This window comes from Gossypium arboreum, chromosome 9, assembly GCF_025698485.1.
Source record: "Gossypium arboreum isolate Shixiya-1 chromosome 9, ASM2569848v2, whole genome shotgun sequence".
Classification (NCBI taxonomy): domain Eukaryota; kingdom Viridiplantae; phylum Streptophyta; class Magnoliopsida; order Malvales; family Malvaceae; genus Gossypium; species Gossypium arboreum.
Window position 1 is genome coordinate 45,791,984 of NC_069078.1, and position 10,652 is coordinate 45,802,635.

The following is a 10,652-nucleotide window of genomic DNA, read 5'->3' on the forward strand; positions in this document are numbered from 1 at the left end:
TTTTTATGAGTCCAATTTGGTTAAATCACTAAGAGTTCGATGGCGTGGCTATTAATGAATGACGTGGAATTTTTATCATTAATTCTTTTACACATAATATCCATGTCATTTTAAAGGTTATATAAATCAACAAGAAAAATATTAAAACCCAAAGCTAACTGTTTTGGGTGCTTTAAAATCCTAAAAAATTGAAGCAGCAGCTTCAAATTCTTCCATTGTAAAGAAAGATGGTTTATGGTGGAAATTATAAGAAAAAAAGACCCAGAATTGAAAACGGAATGAATGAATTTTTACCCATTTTCGTAATAACTCTATTTTTAGTTGTGTCAAAAAATATGGTTTTAAAATCTCATTTCCGTAAATTGGGTCTGTAAGGGCGAAATATAAAGATTTATAAAGTTAGTATGAAAATATATTAAACTTCGGTTAACTTAGAAAACAGTTAATTAAAGCTCAGGGACTAAATTGTAATAGTCTAATCGCTATTGAATTTTATTTTCGAAAAAGGTTAAGATCCTAGATAATAATTATCCAAAGGGCAAAATGTAACACCCCTTACACATGTCCAAGGCCGGGACAGGATATAAGGCATTACCGAACTTAAACATACACAATCACATAAAATCGAGCCATAAAATTTCATTCAAATCAAAGACATCCATACATATGTATAACGTCCCTTAAACGAGCTTACGACACCCTAAACACACATTGGAGATGATTCGGGACTAAACCGGAAACTTTGAAAACTTTTGGGAAAACTTAGAAAATTTCATCATGAAACAGGGTCACACGCCCATGTGGGTAGGCCGTGTGGTCACTGACGCCCGTGTGGCTTGAGACACGCCCATGTCCTCAGCCCGTGTAACTCTCTATTTATGACGTCATCACCAAAGTAGGGGCACAGGCCAAAGTAGACGCCCATGGGGCAGGCTGTGTGTGCCTGTGTGTCTATTCGTGTGGACAAATGCTTGGCTATTTTCCAAGTCATTTTACCACCCTCACAACACATGCACACTTACATATCTCAATGGCATCCAACATGGCATAAATGAACACTTAATAATCGTAAATATGGCTTATGCTTGACATTCTCATAACAACTTACGCATACACAAGGCATCATACTTTATCAAGATTAATCATAACAACTTTCATACCGAGATTATCATTAATACATTTTCACGTTTCACACTTATGCTATAATCTATCCATATGCCAATTATGAAAAAATCATCATCAAGTACTTAATTCGTATGCACACATTCATCCATATCAAACAACATGATCACACCATAAAACATTGGCAAATACACATGAATAATCATATGATCAGCATAAGCCATTATTCATGGCTATATATAAATTAGACTATAACCATTATAGGCCAACACATTTGGCCACATTAGCATTGACATAATTACAAAGATAGAGCCCCTATACATGCCATAGACTTAAGTATTTGAATACTTATACCCCAAATGATAGCTTGATAGTGTGATTGAATCTCAGGCGATCTCCAACCCGAGCTAGCTATATAAACCTATAAGAGATGAAAAGGGAGGGGGTAAGCTATAAAGCTTAGTAAGTTCATATGAGAATAATAAGCAATTTATTAATATGCTTTTACCAAATTCTTACAGCATGTTCTCAAGGTATCACAATTATAATTGCATATTATTCCACTATTTCTTCAAATTCCAGTCAAGTTGTCTACTCGAGTCATAGTCACTAAATTATTTATTTCTAGAGCTATGGAGCTTCAAATTAAGATCCGTTAATTTTACCTGAAACTAGACTCACATATATTATTACCATACAATTTACATAAATTTTGTTTTATCTAATAAGAACAGTTTATTCTTCAAAGTTACCCATTTTTCGCTGTTTGACAGTTCCGACCCCTCTTCACTAAAAATTAATTATATCCTCATACAGCATTCGAATAATGTTCTCATTTGTTTCTTTATTAAATAGACTCAACAAAGGTTCTAAGAATATAAACTATAACCCCTAATTATTTTTGTACAATTTTTAATGATTTTCCAAAATCAGAATAGGGGATTCTGAGATCATTCTAACCCTATCTCACGAAAATTCAAATATCTCATAATCTGAAATTCTTTTACGTACACCGTTTCTTCTATGTAAAAATAGACTCAATAAGCTCTAATTTCTTATTTTATTCATCCTCTAATCAATTTCCATAATGTTTTGTGAATTTTCAAGGTTGGACTACAGCTACTGTCAAAAACAGTTTTAGTACAAAAATGATGATAACTAAGCTCATCACACCTTCACTAATCATTTCAACCATCATGGTATAAATACATATTTATACAACATAAGCATGAACCCATAATCACAGGATCATCACAAAATCATTCTCATAAACATGACTTACTTATTTACTTCGTTACAAAGATGCATCATAACTCATGTACATACATGTATCGATCCTTACCATTTCATACATACATGTAATGTCGTTGCATCTTCGATGTCTCGCACACTAAGTGGCATACTCAATATCTCGCACACCAAGTGCCATTCTTAATTTTTTGCACGCTAAGTGCCATATACATATATAGCCAAAGCTATCTCCAATCGCACACCAAGTGCCACATTTAGCCGAAGCTATTTCGAACCGCACACTAAGTGCCATTTTTTTAGCCAATATGTCATTAAACATAACAATAGTCACGTATATAAAATTTGTATAATATCAAAGTATTAAAAGCATAAATTTAACAATGCTTATTACATACAAACTTACCTCGATCGTTAAAACGACGAAACGGATCAATTAATCCGGTACTTTGTTTTTCCCCCGTTCTAGATCCAATTCTCGATTATCTCAATCTATATAATATCAAAATTTACTTATTTAATCAGCATTTCATTCAATTTAACACAATTTACACATTTTGGCAAAATTACATTTTTGCCCCTATTATTTCACATTTTTGCAATTTAGTCATTATCACTTAAAATCACCATTTCATGAAATTAAACACAAACCCAAGCTAGCCAAATTTTCCATATATTACTTCAACCCATATTTTCAATTTATTTCATATTTTAACCACTAAATTTTCACCTTATATAATTTGGTCCAAAATTGACATTTTTACTCAAAATCACTTTATAAAACTTGTTAATCTAACACCAATGATTTATTTTCCATTATCAACACTCAAAAACATCAAGCTATCATCAATGGCAACTCACAAATTCATCAGCAAATTCAGAAATTAGGGTACGGGCTAGCTAGAACACGAAGCAACGATCACAAAAACATAAAAATAATAAAAAACCGAGCTCAAAACACTTACAAATTGAGCCATGAAGATGCCGAACCCTAAAACACAACCATGGTTATTTATTTTCTCTATATTCAGTGGAAGATGAAGAAATATAACATGGTTTTGGCTTTTATTTTATTTATTATTAACTTTAATTACCTATTTACCTCTTTACCCTTTAAAAATATTACTAAATACACCGAATACCACCCCACTAACCTCCACTATCTCATAAATGGGCTATTTACCACATAAGGACCTTCTTTATTTAATTCCATAGCCATCTAATACTTTTAACTTATAGAATTTAACTTTTACACTTTACGCGACTTAGTCCTTTTTACCGAATTAACTACTCAAACGGTAAAATTTCTTTACAAAGTTTTCACACGAACATTATATCATACTATAAACCTTATCAAAATAATAAAATAAATATTTTTTACTTCAAATTTGTGGTCCCAAAACCACTGTTCCGATCTGACCTAAAAACGGGTTGTTACAACTCTCCCTTCCTTTAGGGATTTTGTCCCCGAAAATCTTACCAGAAGAAGTTGCGTCCAAATCTTATGAACCACTTTCACTAATTTCTCAGGGTTACAAATCGATTTCAGCCTCGTATACCTTTTTCCCGTAGCCTTTGAACTTTAACCCACAGTGCCGGAGCATATTGTTAAAATTTTGAATTACTCACTCAGAACACATAGCTCAGCTAATCTGTCAAATAGGAACTCTGTATATACTATATCAATCATGCGGATTTTTGGCCAAACGATCATCCACAATACAAATAACATCTCTTTTATTGGTGATAATGACAACCCCAATACGAAGTCTATAGTGACTCTATCTCTTTATCACACCTTTACCATCACTGACTGTATTAGACCTGAATACACTTGATCTTCAGATTAAACCTGTTGACAATTCAACATCTGAGCATAGAATTAGAAATATCGGGTTTCATACCCGTACACCAAAACATTTACTTCATATAACTGTACATTTTGTTACTCTCAGATGAATAGACGAGCTACTATTGAGCCTCATACAAAAACTTTTGAAATTTGGAATCGAAAGTCATTTCACATTGTACCGGTTTAGCTTGCAATTCACTGACATGTTTCTGAGTTTTTCAAACTCGCAAGGAAAACATCACTTTATCATTTTATTTAGCTAACATCAGACCATCATCAAATAAGATCAATCGAGTAATCACTCGCACAAAATAAGTAAAGATCTTTCCATTCGGCATCTGTAAATATTTGTTTTCTCAGAGATTAATCAACAACTATTTAGAGTCTTTCAATATCTCAAATCATTGATACTATTTTAATTTTAGATATTTTTCAGTAACATTAGATACTTTAATCCATTAAGATTCAGGAAGCATATGACATTTTCGGTCGAACACATGATATCATCGAATTCACAACACAGACATAAAAGTGGTCGTCTTTAAATTGCTAATTGAACAATTCTCTTTTATTGTGACTTTAACCATCTGGAAGTACAAATTGCTTCTTTACATTCTCATAATGAAACATATTCCAATCAGTTCAATAGTACATTACTAAAAATCATAAATTCTTTACTTAATCCAAACTGAACTCAGCACTAAAGCTTTAATTAATAATACTTCAACTGTTTCCAACTTTGCTAACTTGCATCGATCATTCAACTTTCACGAACATGATAATCTCATTAACTAGAACAACTTTAACTCATAACAACATCATTCTGTTAGAACAATCCAATAAGCATAGTTCTGTATCATACTCTCGAGAATATAATTTCTTTATTCAGATTATCCGTCTATTTATATACTCATGATTACACAAAAATTCATTACCATACCAGAGAATCCTTTAAATACACATAACTCAATTCACATCTCAACAAATCAGCTCACGTCAATATAAACAACTGAATTGATTTCTACTATCAAATAATAACATATCAAGGTACTTTTTTTTTTTCATTCTGCTACTACAACCCAAGTACATGCACTCGTTCATAATTCCCTTATCATGCAAATCAAAGATCTCACAACCATATTAGCTCAAGGAAACGAAAATATTTTGATTAAACTCACTAACCTTAGTCAAGCTTACCCGAGAAAAGAAAACCACTACACATTTCAAGCTTGGGTTTCCATCATTTATGCCTTTGCCAATGATAATTCTTTACATTGAAAATCAGAGAAATCCAGATACTAGAATTTTCCACATCCCTAATATCGAATCCAAAAATACCATCACAATAAACATAATCATCACAGATAAAAAATGTAACACCGCAGTATTCTAGTCATTAATGAAAACCAATTCGGAGGAAAATTCAGCAAACATATCTTTAGACCCCATACCTGATTGAGTCAAATAGCCGAGACTAATTTTCTTTTTTAACCATAACATTACATAATCCGTATAATCCTTAAAACATTCCGATATTTCACCCAAACTATTTTTACTTTCCAAATTATTCTCATCTCTATATGCATTACTAATTATTTCACCACCGAACTTTTTAGTTTTCACACTTATGAACTTATTCGACATAATTCTCGTAAATTTTTCGTCACAAAAGCAACACTGGTAATGGGGATTTGTAAAGCCTCTAACTTGACTCTCATAAATACACATATATGACTCAACATTCTTCTCAATATATTATCATCATAATCACATAATTCACTCCAAGCAAATTAACAGACTTATTTATTTTACAAATGTTTTTGTCATCCACAATTTCAAACAACAAATTTACTTACTTGACTATCTAATTAAATTTCAACATTTAACTTCAATTTTACTTACCAACATTTGTCAAATTAAAGAATGTCTTACGGGTCTGAGTACATCGTTTACTTGATGCCATAGTCCAACTATAGTCTTACACAAAGTCTCACATCGATGCCATGTCCCAGACATGGTCTTATAGAAATTACATATCGATGCCGCATCCCAAACACGGTCTTACATGAAATCTCATACCGAAGCCTTATCCCAGATATGGTCTTACATATAATCTCATACCGATGCCGATGCCATATCCCAGATATGGTCTTACACAAGATCTCATATCGATGCTGATGCCATATCCCAAATATGGTCTTACACAGGATCTCATATCGATGCCATGTCCCAGGCATGGTCTTACATGTATCACAATGCCATAGCCCAGCTATGGTCTTACATGTCATTACGATGCCATAGCCCAGCTATGGTCTTACACGTATCACAATGCCATAGCCCAGCTATGGTCTTACATGTCATCACGATGCCATAGTCCAACTATGGTATTACACATATCACAATGCCATAGCCCAGCTATGGTTTTACATGTCATCACGATACCAAAGCCCAGCTATGGTCTTACACGCTATTACGATGCCATAGCCCAGCAATGGTCTTACACATACCACATGTATTACCATGGTCCAACCATAGTCTTATCCGTCAATTCATCATCGAACGATCGTACTCATTTCCTGCGTTCTACTCAATTTGATCTTCCAACTCAATTTCATATTATCATATTATTTATGATTCCATATCAAAACCATAAAACATAATATTATAATACCTTTAATTTAGCAATTTAAACATAAGAGTCAACCATATGAACATACTGATTATACATTATTCGATAAGTGTAAATAAACACACATTCTGTCAACTTGAGTAAATTAGCTTATCATATTCACTTAATCAGATAGGTTGGGCACATAACATCATACGAATACCAACACACATAGATAAGCTTATCATAACATAAACTTCCACTTCATTCCACGTTTCCACATTTCTCAACTTATAGTTATCTCATTTCGTATATTAACACATACATATCATGAACTTATATGCATACCTTTCTAAATTTCGACACATCATAGGCACATTTCAATCATCTCAATATCATTTTCAGCATTATAGAAAAATAGCTCGGTTGGAGGTCATCTCTATCTTACAAAACAATTTTGTTAGAGCCTGGAGATGTCACACTATCAATAGTAGTAATATGACATGTATAGCAAGACTCACATATGCTAGGTTATTCCGAGAATCGACTAAACCATACCTTTAATACCACTAAATGTAACACCCCTTACCCATGTCCGAGACCAAGACAGGATACGAGGCATTACTGGACTTAAACATACACAATCACATAAAATCGGGCCATAAAATTTCATTCAAATAAAAAACATCCATACATATGTATAACGTTCCTCAAACGGGCTTACGAGGCCCTAAACAGGCATTGAAGATGATTCGGGACTAAACCAAAAACTTTGAAAACTTTTGGGAAAACTTAGAAAATTTCATCATGAAATAGGGTCACACGCCCGTGTGGGTAGGCCGTGTGGTCACAGACGCCCATGTGGCTTGAGACACGCCCATGTCCTCAGCCCGTGTAACTCTTTATTTATGACGTCATCACCAAAGTAGGGGCACAGGCCAAAGTACACGCCTATGGGGCAGGCCGTGTGTGCCCGTGTGTCTACTCGTGTGGACAAACGCTAGGCTATTTTCCAAGCTATTTTGCCACCCTCACAACACATGCACACTCACAAATCTCAATGGCATCTAACATGGCATAAATGAACACTTAATAATCATAAATATCGCTTATGCCTGACATTCTCATAACAACTTACGCATACACAAGGCATCATACTTTATCAAGATTAATCATAACAACTTTCATACCGAGATTATCATTAATACATTTTCATATTTTACACTTATGCTATAATCTATCCATATGCCAATTATGCCAAAATCATCATCGAGTACTTAAGTTGTATGCACACATTCATCCATATCAAACAACATGATCACACCATAAAACATTGGCAAATACACATGAATAATCATATGATCAGCATAAGCCATCATTCATGGCTATATATAAATTAGACTATAACCATTATAGGCCAACACATTTGGACACATTAGCATTGACATAATTACAAAGATATAGCCCCTATACATGCCATAGACTTAAGTATTTGAATACTTATACCCCAAATGATAGCTTGATAGTGTGATTGAATCTCAGGCGATCTCCAACCAGAGCTAGCTATATAAACCTATAAGAGATGAAAAGGGAGGGGGTATGCTATAAAGCTTAGTAAGCTCATATTAAAATAATAAGCAATTTATTAATATGATTTTACCAAATTCTTACAACATGTTCTCAAGGTATCACAATTATAATTGCATATTATTCCACTATTTGTTCAAATTCTAGTCAAGCTGTCTACTCGAGTCATAGTCACTAAATTATTTATTTCTAGAGAAATTGAGCTCCAAATTAAGATCCGTTAATTTTAGCTAAAACTAGACTCATATATCTTCTTACCATAAAATTTATATAATTTTTGGTTAAGCTAATAACTACAGTTTATTCTTCAAAGTTACCCCTTTTTCGCTGTTTGACAGTTCTGACCCCTCTTCACTAAAAATTAATTATATCCTCATATAGAATTTTAATGATGTTATAATTTATTTCTTTAGAAAATAGACTCATCAAAAGTTCTAATAATATAAACTATAACCCCTAATTATTTTTGTACAATTTTTAATGATTTTCCAAAATCAAAACAGGGGATTTCGAGATCATTCTGACCCTAGCTCACGAAAATTCAAATATCTCATAATCTGAATTTCTTTTACGTACACCGTTTCTTCTATGTAAAAATAAACTCAATAAGATCTAATTTCATATTTATTCATCCTCTAAATCAATTTCCACAATTTTTTGTCAATTTTCAAAGTTGGACTACAGCTACTGTTAAAAACAATTTTAGTACAAAAATGATGATAACTAAGCTCATCACACCTTCACTAATCATTTCAACCATCATGGTATAAATATATATTTATACAACATAAGCATGAACCCATAATCACAAGGTCATCACAAAATCATTCTCATAAATGTGACTTACTTATTTACTTCGTTACAAAGATGCATCATAACTCATATACATACCTGTATCGATCCTTACCATTTCATACATACATGTAATGCCGTTGCATCTTTGATGTCTCGCACACTAAGTGTCATACTCAATATCTCGCACACCAAGTGCCATTCTTAATGTTTTGCACACTAAGTGCCATATAAATATATAGCTGAAGCTATCTCCAATCGCACACCAAGTGCCACATTTAGCCGAAGCTATTTCGTACCGCACACTAAGTACCATTTTTTTTAGCCGATATGTCATTAAACATAACAATAGTCACGTATATACAATTTGTATAATATCAAAGTATTAAAGGCATAAATTTAACAACACTTATTACATACAAACTTACCTCGATCGATTAAATGACGGAACGGATCAATTAGTCCGGTACTTTGTTTTTCCCCCGTTCTAGATCCAATTCTCGATTATCTCAATCTATATAATATAAAAATTTATATAATATCAAAATTTATTTATTTAATCAACATTTCATTCAATTTAACACAATTTACACATTTTGGCAAAATTATATTTCTGCCCCTATTATTTCACATTTTTGCAATTTAGTCATTATCACTTGAAATCATAATTTCATGAAATTAAACACAAACCTAAGCTAGTCAAATTTTCCATATATTACTATCAGCCCATATTTTCAATTTATTTCTTATTTTAACCACTAAATTTCCACCTTATATAATTTGGTCCAAAATTGACATTTTTACTCAAAATCACTTTATAAAACTTGTTAATCTAACAACAATGATTTATTTTCCATCATCAACACTCAAAAACATCAAGCTATCATCAATGGCAACTCACAAATTCATTAACAAATTCAGAAATTAGGGTACGGGCTAGCTAGAACACGAAGCAACGATCACAAAAACACAAAAATCATCAAAAACCGAGCTCAAAACACTTTCAAATTGAGCCATGAAGATGCCGAATCCTAAAACACAACCATGGCTATTTCTTTTCTCTATATTCGGTGGAAGATGAAGAAATATAACATGGTTTTGGCTTTTATTTTATTTATTATTAACTTTAATTACCTATTTACCTTTTTACCCTTTAAAAATATTACTAAATACACCAAATGCCACCCCACTAACCTCCACTATCTCATAAATGGGCTATTTACCACATAAGGACCTTCTCTATTTACTTTCATAGCCATTTAATACTTTTAACTTATAGAATTCAACTTTTACACTTTACGCGATTTTGTCCTTTTTACCGAATTAACAACTCAAATGGTAAAATTTCTTTACAAAATTTTCACACGAACATGATATCATACTGTAAACCTTATCAAAATAATAAAATAAATATTTTTGACTTTGGATTTGTGGTCCCGAAAC